Raw genomic sequence first — 12,273 nt, 5'->3', positions numbered from 1 at the left:
AGAATCGTCGAATAGATGTAGTAAGTAATCTTATTTGATTTATTACTTACCAAGAATGCCTTGAACTTGAAAGGTAATAACATAGTGAAATATACAATATAATTTATGCTGACATTAAACTTATATACAACATTTAATAACATTTCAGTTTTATTCTAAGCAGAGCGCGATGACAAGGACGTGAATTAAATATTGAAATATATTTAATATGAATATGAATTTAATATAATATTTATATGAATTAAATATTATGAATAATATTTATGAATTAACATTTATTATATTACACTGGCACAAATTTAAAATATATTTTCCAGAAATCAATTATAATAAAAAAAATTATCCAGCAATTTTTTGTTTTGCGGACCATTTGGCACCCCTTTGTGAGTAGCGCCCTGGGCATGATGCCCCCCCTTGCCCACCCCTCGCTACGCCACTGAGTGACTTTCGTTCCAGGCGATGCATCAGCTGTCGAGTAAAGAAGACTAACGATATAGCGATACAAGACACGCAAGGATCTTCTCTTACGTTCCGATCCAACTCGCGCTGGGGAAGACGATGTACGTATCGTCTTGAAACGGCCTTGATTGATGAGCGGTAGAAACAGAATCAGTTTTGAGAACATATATCGTGATTTCGCATGCTCGTTTTCGCGCCTCATAGTTTTTTTCTTTTCCTTTGTCGCGACTTGATATCGTTTCTTGTAGATTATTTTCAGTGGGACTGACTTAGTGATCGCCGCCTTTACCTTGTTCTGAATGTAATCTATTATTGAAAAGAATATATAAAGAAGTGTTTCTTAATTAATTAGGTAAATTAATTATTTTAAAACAAAACTTTTTTATTTATTTTTAAATGTGAAAATTAATTTTGATATTATATGCTTAAGTAATTTTTTACATTATTGAATTTATTACAATCGGAAATCTAATTTAAGGTGCCCATAAAGAATTAAATTACAAAGTAATTAAATTTGTTAGGCTATTTTTTACTTTATTTTAATTTATTAAAAACTTTTGGGATAAAATTTCTAATAATTTAATGGGTTTTTAAATTTAATTTAAAATTTAAAATTTATAAATCTTTAGTTGTTTTTGTTTTTATAAATAAAATTAAAACAAAACTTCTTTTTTCTCTTTTGGATTTGGACATAAGTCAATCAACTTTGTTTATTCAAAAAAATTAGTAAGGTTTGCGACTTCTTTTTTTTTTTTTAAGCACTTCGTTTTATTAAAGAGTATAACCGTGTTTTTTAATTTTCTTTCAATATTGTCAGTTAAATATATTATTGAATATCATAATTCTTTTGTTTTTCTTTTCAAGAAATTAAACCTTACTTTGTTTTTTCGTTCAGAATTCGGTAATTATTCAATTTAACTTAATTATTTATGTGAAATAATATCTAATGATAAAAAATAGGGTTGTTTTAAAAGCGTTCTTTTTTTTTAGCACTTTGTTTTAAGCCTGCAAATAATTTTTAACGAACTTATTTTTTAAATTTTCTTTCTATATTGTTAGATAAATATTATATTGATAAATTTCAATTTTATTTATTTTTTTATTTATTTTTAAGCTAAGAAATCTTTCGTTATTTGCGCGATCATTTTTAGAAAATATAACATTAATATCTTTCTTTAGCAAAACATATGTATCTTCAAATTCATAAATTGATTTAAATCAATCTGAGTATGAAGTTTTGATAGAAATCCTACTTTCTGTGCCTTACAAGTAAATGAATTTCAAAAATACTATATCGCGATGCATCGCTATTAACGATGCATCACGATATAAAAAAATTTTTATATCGCCCGTCCTACCGTTTATAGTTGCTCTTATTTTTCTCTCGTGTGATATTCGCTTAAGACACATTTAATTTATAATTATTTTGAACCAATAAAATTATTGTAAATACTACTTCAAGATATTTGTTTTTTAAGGAACTCAAAAGGATAAAAAAAATCACTCTTTTCCTATCAGAAAATTATTCCTGATATTTAAAGCCTTTAGTAAGAAACTTATATTCACTAGAAAAAAACATAGTTCTAATTCAATCAAAATAATTTCACTGCTTTTCTTTTTTCTTTTTTTCTAAAGAAAAGAAAGAAAAAGCAAAACTTTGTGCTTACTCTAGAAAACATCCTCATTGTATAAACACAATATAAAAAGTATATAACCATATGTAAAGGTATATACCGTAGAATAAAGGTATATTACAGTATAATAAAGATATATAATATAAGAAGGTATATAACAGTCTCCTCAGCGAGAAACAGGATACGTTTTGCTTTTATTTTGACAAAGCAAATGAGACTCATATTTATTTACAATTTATTTTTCTATCTTAGTTTTTAAATATGAAGGGGAAAATAAAAAATGAATTAAAATAATTATTTAATTATAAATGAAAACTTTGAAGCAAACTCTTTTTCAAGCTCTTAAAATAAATTAAATGGACTATTTCAGAAACAGATTGGTCTTTAAGAGAATTGGGTTTATTTCTTAAAGCTTTAAAGTGCTTATGTTACATACGAAAAGGCACATTAAAAAAATAAAGCTTTCGTAAACGCGAAAGATGTAAAGGCTCAATGTTGGATACTCTCTCCAACGAAGAGATTCTTATAAATAAAATTCTCACTACTTCTAAATTTAATATTTTTATTTTCATTTTTATTTTCACAGTTACCATTTTTTATTTCATGCAATTTAGAAGCTGTATAAAATCCCAGCAAGCCTGAATGTTTTCATTTTGATTTTATGTGTTTTTGGGCCATAAAGTGACTGTTACGAAAGTTTCCACGTCTTCCGAAAGCCAGCCAGATTGTTTCAAATCGTACCAAAATCTAGATCATGAACGATGTTTCTTGTTTTTTAAAATTTGTTATCGGATGTTCTAGATCACCACAATAGTTTAGGAAGTATTTACATATGAAAAGAAATCTGATAAGTAAGTCAAGAAATTTGTGTAAATTTAGGTAGTTACAAACTTAGAAAAACTTCCACGTGCTTTGATTAATAGTTTACTACCCACATTTTCAGCCAACCTTTCGAAACTCCGAGTTCCTTATTCGCAGTGACAAGTGACTCAGAAAAATTTAATTTAGTAAAAAAAATTTAATTAATTTAATCAAGAACTAAAAATTTTCAGTTTACCCACAAAAATTAACCAACGTATGACAAATACCGAATTTAAAAAATGGTATTAAATTTATTTGTATCAATCACTTTAACGTTAAAACTAATGTTACAGTACCAATGATTACAGAACCAAATATAAATATTTATATTATTATTATATTTTTTTTATTTATTTTATAACCGTCGTTAAACAGCCGACCTAATTTTTTGGGTTTACGACTACTAATGCTCCTCTCCGTAGCCTTGTCATTTTGAACCCAATCGAGAAGACAAGGGAATTCCAGGATCAAGTACTTGGAGAAATTTTGCCTTCGTGGAGGACTTTTTGTTGATGGAATTAACCCGCATTTTGCGTTACATGGAGTGGAGGACCACGAGATCCTCCCACGGGTAGCCTGACGATAAAGGGACTCTAACCCATGACCCTTCTGCCACTGAGGATATTTCACGCCAGCACTGTGGTCGGTGCAAACCAGATGCGGAATTTGTTTCGACAAGCCATTGCTGGATTCGAAACCGGTTTACCTCATTCGAAGGAGAACGCTTTATCCCCTGAGCGAGTTCTGTTCACGTCCGAAAGTGTCCAATGCGAGAAGTATGTGAACGACAATGTAAATGATTATCTATCAAAACGAGATAAAGTTTACATGTTTTATATACTAATGAATGGGAATTGAATAATTGTAATGGTAGTTAAGCTACAAAGTTTTTCAACGTTAATATTTGTACACAAAAATTATTAGTACAATTTAAAAAAAAAAAAAAAAAACGTGTTGGAAAAGTAAGTTTCTGTCAAACCCATTTTTTTCGCTAATTTTTAAATTATTTCGATACTTTATTATATTTTAATTATTAGAGTTCAACTAAGAGCTCAGTAATAAGATAAAAGTTTGTCCTCATCAATTTTTATTTTCATTTAAGTGCCTCATTTCTAAACGCTAAACGGTTTAAAGGCAAAAGCAAGTACAGCTTATTTCTGACCTTGAATCCAAGAAATTAAGTTTGCTCTTCAAAAATTAGTTCATTGCAGGAGATAATAGGCCTACATTTTCCCACCAAATTATTTTGCTTCCTATCCCACGTATAAAAAAGTATATTGGAAAAAACAATCTTATGCTAATTTTTGAACTTGAAGACAAAAAATTTTTATTTCGCATTCAAACATTCGCTTATAGTAGGAATCCGTGATGACAGAAAAAAATTTCGTTTGCTGAATCGCAAAAAAAAATTTCCTAGTTTTTGACAACAACAAAAAAAAATTTATTAATAAAAAATAAAGAGTTGAATTTCCCCCAAATTTAAGTTCAATTTTGGAAATTATTAATCAAAACTAATTTTTAACCAAACTTAGAATAACAAAGGAGAGAATTTTCTGTTTAATTATTAAAAATGGAAAATTTTTAAAGCAAAATATATATCAAATTTAACAATTCCGAGTTGGCGTTATATGAGGATATAGTAAGTCTATGCTTGCACAGCACAAGCTTTTCATTATAAAATATGCAACAAAAAAATTTTATTTTGAAATCCATGTGTTTTTTAGCCAAAACACTTCTTTGCTAGCCAAACTAACTTTTTTTTAAATTTTATTTTAAACAGTCTTTGAACAGCCGACCCAATTTTTTGGGCTACCCATTACAACTACCGATGTTCAACTCCTGTTATTTTAAACCCAATCCAGAAGACAAGAGAACGCATGGGTCAAGTATTGGGATAAATTTTGTCTTGGTGGAGGGCTTTTAAATAGACCTAACCCGCATTTGCTTTATACGGAGAGGAAAACCACCCATGGTTAGCCTGATGGTAAGGGAACTCTAACCCATGTCGCGTCTAACACTGAGGATATTTTACATCAGCACTGAGGTCGGAGCATGCGGGATGCGGAATTCGAACACGGTTCACCTCATTGGAAAGCGAACGCTCTATTCCCTCAGCGGCAAACTAATTTTTTAATAAAATTTACGAATTTTATTGAGGACTGTTTGCCCATTGCGGGAAATTGAGATCAAAGGCTATCACGCCAAAAAGTTTCGATAGACAACCCATCAAGAAGAGGCTACGGTCATGAGCTGTTTATTGTTCAAAACCCCACTAGGTTAAATTTTTCCTCCTAGTTTAGGCTCTTTATTGAAAATGGTAAATCATGCAAAAGTTTTCGTTAGTTCACGATCCGAAACAAGATTTGTCCTAAACAAATTAGGGCTTAATTGGGTATAATATAGCCTACGTCACAGGTTGTGTTGTTCCTACTAAATTTAACCCATGAACGGCATTTTCTGCGAGCCTAACTTCAAGCCACAAATAAACAAACGAAGTGTTCGATCGTTTAAATAGCTGCTCGCCAGGTTTTATTGCATTATAAAGAAAAGTTATTGAAACTAAATACAACTAAATAAACAACAACAACTGAAACAAATAACAACAACTACTAATAACAATAACTAAATAAACAACAACTAAATTCCATTCGTTTAGCATTGCGTCATATGTTGTTCCTACTAAATCGAAGTAGTTGTGTTTTTTTCATATTATACCCAATTGTGAAATTGGCGGTGACTATGGTTACGAGGTTTAACTATTTCAAGTAGGGGTGTTGGGTCATTATTTAAGATACTAAATTTTACCTCCGAGTATTAGCTCATTACGAGAAAATAATACCCCAGTCTAACCAAACAAAACTTTATAGCCACAAAGATTACCATATTTGATGGCTTTCCATTGATGGACCAACATAATTTTGATGGTAACCATTAATAATTCTATCATGAACCACTATATTTTTTGATGGTTACCATCACAAGTTACCATCATCCCAATGTAGGAATTCGGACCGATGAATGATGGTTCACCGTAAGAACAGCAACTTGTTTTGAAGGTTTGCTCATCATAGTTCCTTGGAAATCAAATGTTGGAACAATTATGAGCAACCATCATCAGGAATAATTTGGACTGATGGACCAACAAGAACATTGTTTTGTTGTCCTGAAAACCAATAAGAATTCCCATTAAATCATCATTGGATTCATACGAATTCTCTTGACCATCATGGTATTAAAGTAGCCATCATTGTATTAAAGTAGCGTTTTCTATCATGGAATGGTTTGCAGACATACCATGAATGCATATTGGAAAATATTGGATGATGGTGACCATCAAATGTTGTTGAACCATCATCAATCTCTCTGAAACCAACATGAACAGTCAAAATGTTTTGATCAAGACTTTTTGACTTGGGTTGGCCAAAAAAACTTTTGGCTGAATTTTGACCAAAAGCAACAGTTTGAGTTTTGCATCAAATTTTAATCCCGTTGTTGGAAGAGGTTTCCTCGTCGTGTGGACGACTGAGGAAAGTTATATCTAAATAAGTTTTAGTTATCAAAAAACTAGAAAATTTAATTCTGCTTCAAATCTTTCGATCAAATTAAAAAAACAATGTTATTCCCTCCCAACAAAAACTTGTTACCCTATTCGGCAAAAAAAGTAGTGCCTAAAACAAGTTATATTAACTAAAATATCGCATTTCAAGAATTTAACTTAAAAATGTCAGTCCTACGAAAGTTTTCTTTAGCCTATTACCAAATTTATAGTCTTAAATCAAAATTTGGCAAATTTTTGTTTTAGGAACCACAGAACTTCACCTTCAAACTTTTTCCCAATGAAGGAAATTCTTAAAGTTTCCCTTATTCACCAAAATAAAATATGGAAAAAAGCAAACGTGGCAAATTTCTAACCAAAAAACTTTTAAGTTTAAATTTCGCTTTTAAATTAGAGCATATTATAGAAATAATTATCCTCCTAAAACCTGTGTCAAAAGCAAATTATGTTTAAAAGTTAGTAACCCGAAAAGTTAATTTTTCTTTCAAGCCTGAGCCTATTGTAAAAAACTGTTATCCAACCCACCAAAATCTATAATTGCTAAAACAAAGTTAACTAATTTTTGATCAAAAAATACAAGTTTCAATCTTGCTAACAAAGTTTAGAAAAACAAATAGCTAGATTAAATTCACGTAAAAAAGTTTTTGTTAACACAGTAGTTCTTAAATAGTTTAAGCTAAAAAATATTTAACTATAATAAAAATAAATCTTATTTTATAATTCTACTTTTATTTAATTACATTTATATTATATGTCATCATTTTTACTCAAAATTCAATACTATTGTAGAAAATCGTTTCACCATCTAAAGTTTTTGTTAATCAGCCTTCGGTTACCTTAAGGCTGTGGTAATAAACCATTGATATCAAATCTCGATGATATTAAATGTTTCATTCATAGAATTAAGGTGAAGAGAATATAAAAGGTTAAATTCTCTTCAAACAACTTATTCAAAATATTAGTATTACTTTAACAAACGAATAAGCATTATTAACAAACTTAAACATTATGAGGTCGCTATGCGACCAAGCTAACTAGTAAAAAGTATTGTTTTTCTATGTAAGGACCTCCCCTAGCCATTCGTCTGAAGAGGTGGCGGTGACTATGGTTACGAGGTTTAACTATTTCAAGTAGGGGTGTTTGGTCATTATTTAAGATAGGTTTTGCCTCGGGTCGATGAGAGAAAGGGAACCAGGGAGGAAAGGAGGTGCACTGTTTCTTGTTTCCAAAGTAGCAGACGACTGTGGCGAGGGGAGTTCTTTCTATAGTCAAACTATAGGTGCTTGTTCTTCACCTGACGGAGAATGTTTATCATAGAGTTGCCTTTCCCTCAAAACCGATGACTCAGGGGATAGAGCGTTCGCCTTCCAATTCGGCGAACCGGGTTCGAATCCCAGTCGATACGAATTCCGCATCTGGCTTGTACCGACCACAGTGCTGACGTGAAATATCCTCAGTGGTAGACAGATAATGGGTTAGTCTCCTTACCGTCAGTCTAACCGTGGGAGGTTCTCGTAGTTTTCTTCTCCATGTAACGCAAATGCGGGTTAGTTCCAACAGAAAGTCCTCCCCGAAGGCAAATTTCTCCCAATACTCGATCCAGGAGTTTCCTTGACTTCGGGATTGGATTCAAAATAACATGGCTACGGAGTTAAACATTAGTTGTCCTTAAACCCATAAAATTGGGTGGGCTGTTCAACGACAATTATAAAATAAAATTAATTTTAAAAAAAAACTTAACTCGCCAAGCTGGCGGAAGTAAAACTACTGATGAGAGAAACTGGTGACAGTTACAGATTAAAACTGATGAGAGTGGCGAGCACTGCAAAGGAATAAAATAATAAATTAAGAAACAAAATATTTTTTTGGTTAAGTTCTTAAAAGCAGATAAGAATGCGGTTTTTAAATTATAAATGGAATTGTGACATACCATGCATTTTTTAGTGTACGATTTAGACTGCTTTTTTTTGAAGTATGGTTCTACTATAGCACTTATTTTTGTTATAGGAAAGAGTTATGATGTCGATTGAGCAGTATAACGTAGTGGAACAAAATATAGGTAAGAATATAATTCTCATGTTTTATTTATTTTGATACCTTTACGTGTTTTGACCAAAAATTAAAATTTTTCAATATTTTTTTCTCCAAAACTACAGCACAAATGGATAACTACTGCAGCTATTAATTCTGATTTACAATGTACAAAAAAGTAATAAATGGACCACTCTGAATAATTTTTGATCTAATGATTGGATCTTCAAGCTCTTGGTCTTAATCTGAATGATTCGAGGAGGTCATTTCAAACATGCAATTTGTTCAAACATTAATTCATTCATTTTAAATTACGAGATCAGACACAAAAACGTACTTTCTTTGAACAAGCATATCGTCTGATTTGAAAAGGAGGTAGCCGCAATCTGAGAAATAAGGTCTCAGGGTTGAAGAGTGGTCCTGAGTTTGTAACTTTCAATGTTAATTTTACTTTTTGCGTATTTATCATAACTTAAGAACGTTTTAAGCAAACACGATTATAACCTTCGTTTTTCCAGAAATAATATTTCAACCAAAGTAAATCCTTTAGTAAATATTTGTTATTTTATTTAGTAATAGTAAAAAAAGAATTGAATTCAAAGGTATACTATTTTTGCAGCATTTTAAAGAATAAAAATAACTGAGCGAAATTGACCGAATAGTTCCTGACAAATCAATTTTTAAATATAAGACTTTTTCAAACAATGCGACTGTTTCAAAATTCAATTTCTTAGGAATTATTTGACCGATTTTCTATTTCACCATTTAAAATTGCATTACTTAAAATGATACGAAAAATGTATATACATTACAGTTCTAAAAGTTTTCGTCATGTCTCTCAATCGTACCTATAATTTTCATATTTTAAAATACTCGTTGTAGTGTGAAAAATAATTTGTTAGTTAATAATTTATTATTATTTGATATTTAGCAATAAATATATTTCATTTGTGTCCATTTCCGGAGTAAAACTACTGGTCAGAATAGAGCACAGCAGTGTTTCACTGGCTATACCTTTTTTGGAAGAAGCACAGTTCTTCCAAATCTTTTTTTTTTTTTTGTCTTCCTAAATTGCAGGAGTAAACGGTATTTCACACTATACAGTCTTAGTTATCCCAGAGAGTGGTAGCAATTTAGTTTCAAGGAGGGCAGGTTTCACGCGATCCACAGTTCGTCTACCAGGAGTTGGCACATGGATCCGCCTTCATCACGTGGTATCCGACGTTACTATTTCGCTATTTTTGGGAGAAGGATGTGAACAATCCTAAACAAGGTTGTTATTGGGCGATCGTATGACAAAAATATTTATTTCTCAATTTTTATGTGCATTTTTCTAACATTAAATATTTCATAAATTTGAATAATGTGTCCTTTTTGAGACTTTTGCGGCAATATATTTAATTAGCTAGAGTAACGAAAGGTATAATAGCAGATGATAAAGCGAAGTAAGTGACTGAAAAAGAATTCCCTGTTTGCGCATTAAGGATTGTTTCAATTTCAAGCGCGGAGACGTTTCTCCTCTTATTTCCTGCTCTGAAATGAACTCCGAGGAGGTGGAGTCAAGTGCCAACTCCTGGTGAACGAAGTAGAGATTGTTGACCTCGAATACTCAACATCAAAAGGAACCTGCAAAGGCATTCCTATCATTCCTGATGAAAACGTGACTTTAAAGGCTGGATGCGCTCACTTTTTAAAATGGCAGGAAGCTGGAGATGTTCTGATGGTAGAGAAATGTTTCTGTGAATAATAGCAAGTTGGATTTTGGACGAGTCCACAAATGGAGTAGAATCAAAAAATTCAACTGGGATGCAAAGTGTTGTTCCGCAGACGAGCTTTGAAGATGGTGACTGTAGATCTTTCATTTATACAGCTCAGAAGCCCAAGAGAATAGCCGGTAAGAAGGTTGACCAATGGTCCTGTGGGCATAACTGTAACTATGTTTATTAAGCATCAATTCACTGTAAGACATATTAACTCGATTGAATCTTGAGGTACTTTTGATAGATGAAGGTTGACATAGTCGATTTCTGCTTTCCCCATATTTGTGACCTGCTGACGTGCTATGAACAAGCTTACTTCGATGTATGGTATGCATTAAAAAGTTGACTTTCTATTTGTGTCTGAGTCATCGTCCTCCTCGCGCTGTTCTCAGTTTCTTTTACACACAACGTGATCCTGCAAACTCTAGACTGTTAATAGCAACACAGGAGAGACCACATACACTGCCATGAACTTAATACAACTCTCACCATAAATGCTCAAAATCCGGTAAACTTAACACAGTCCTAGTAGTATTCATTCATCGAATTGTATCCCTGATTAAAGTCTAGTAGCGGAGTAGTATGGCTTAACTATCCTTATTATCAAACATCAATTGATTAGTATATAAGACCTGCTAACTCGATCCAATCTTGAGGTACCTTTTGATAAATATAGGTTGGCATTGTCGATTTCTACTCTCCCCACAGTCTGTATTGTAGGCCTTGAGGGCAGCTGTCGAGGGTCGGTGCCATTGTTCTATCATTCCATTACTTTGAGGATGGTAAGGTGAGGATCAACTCTTTTGATGCCCACGAGATGTGCTAGAGTTTTGAAGAGTCTACTCTCGAACTGGTGACCCTGGTTGATCGTTATCACTGAAGGTGACCTAAGCCGGGCAGTCCCGCAGTGGACTGATCGTAAAGATACGTTTCCCAGTAGAACTCAAGCATCACTCGCTGCGATCAGTAAGTAGGGTGGGTGACCTGCCTGCGTAGGGACCGAGGCTGTGCTGTATCGGTCCTCGTTAAACTGTTCAACCGTTAAGTGCTCTAGTTCGAGAGCTGGTCGTCGGGCTGCCAAAGCAGGAGAGCCATCAAATTTGTGATGGCATGTCTTCGGATCACCCTCAGAGAAGTTTTCGAGACCGTCGCCAATAGCTCATTGTGTAGCTCTAGTGTGAGAGGTAAATGAAGTACCAAAGCGAGCAATACAGGTTTTTAAGAAAGCCTCAGCTACAGTCTCTTCTATAATCGGAACCACCCATCTAGTAAGTCTGTCGATCATCATTAAGCAGTATGAAAAGCCTTTAGATGGTGGCAATGGGCCAACGATATCAAAGATGAAAGAGGTCAAAGCGGTTGGACTTTATTGGAAAAGAAAAGATAGGGGATATAGTATGCCTTATGATTTTTGACATGGCATGCAGTATCTAGACCGCATATTGCAATCTCTATTTAAGTTAGGCTAAATAAATCCATTACCAATCAATTTATTAATTGCTTTTGTACCGGGGTGTGATAAGTAATGAATAGTATCAAATATTTGTGTACGCCATTGTTTTGGAATAAAAGGTCTAAAATATTTAGTAGAAATGTCGCAGTATATAAAAAAGTGTTTGTATCAGCCATATTTACATTTTTAAAATCTAAATCTTGGGAAATATTGATTGAACGATTTAATTCTTTATTATTTTCCTGAGCTTCTGCAATTTTGCTATAATCTACAGGATTCGGTATTGTTTATAGAAGATATTTTTGATAACGCATCTCCTGTTATATTATCAGAACCATTTGGGTATCCTATATCTGTTGTAAACCGAGATAAAAAAAAAATCTAACTGACGAGCTTGCTGGGGGTGAACATTTATCTAACTTTTGCTTAAATGCATAGGTGAGTGGTTTGTTTTCTGTGAACAAAACAAAATTTCGAGCATTTAACTGAATTGTTTGATTACAACTCCCTGTCGTAAGC

The 12,273-nt window shown here is 32.6% G+C and overlaps 1 protein-coding gene across 2 annotated transcripts in view; it reads left to right on the top strand.

Moving 5' to 3' along the window:
* LOC147816233 (histone deacetylase 9-like) overlaps positions 1–12,273 on the top strand; it is a 163,336-nt gene that overhangs the window by 88,672 nt on the left and 62,391 nt on the right. For both annotated transcript variants that reach the window (XR_015431892.1, XR_015431893.1), the window contains exon 9: positions 8,518–8,569. The gene's annotated coding sequence lies outside the window, so the exon portion shown is untranslated. The remainder of the gene's footprint in view (positions 1–8,517; positions 8,570–12,273) is intronic.

Source organism: Parasteatoda tepidariorum, chromosome 2, assembly GCF_982258835.1.
Source record: "Parasteatoda tepidariorum strain Cologne lab strain chromosome 2, Ptep-v5.0, whole genome shotgun sequence".
In the NCBI taxonomy this organism is placed as follows: domain Eukaryota; kingdom Metazoa; phylum Arthropoda; class Arachnida; order Araneae; family Theridiidae; genus Parasteatoda; species Parasteatoda tepidariorum.
This window is presented reverse-complemented; position numbering and strand designations above follow the sequence as displayed.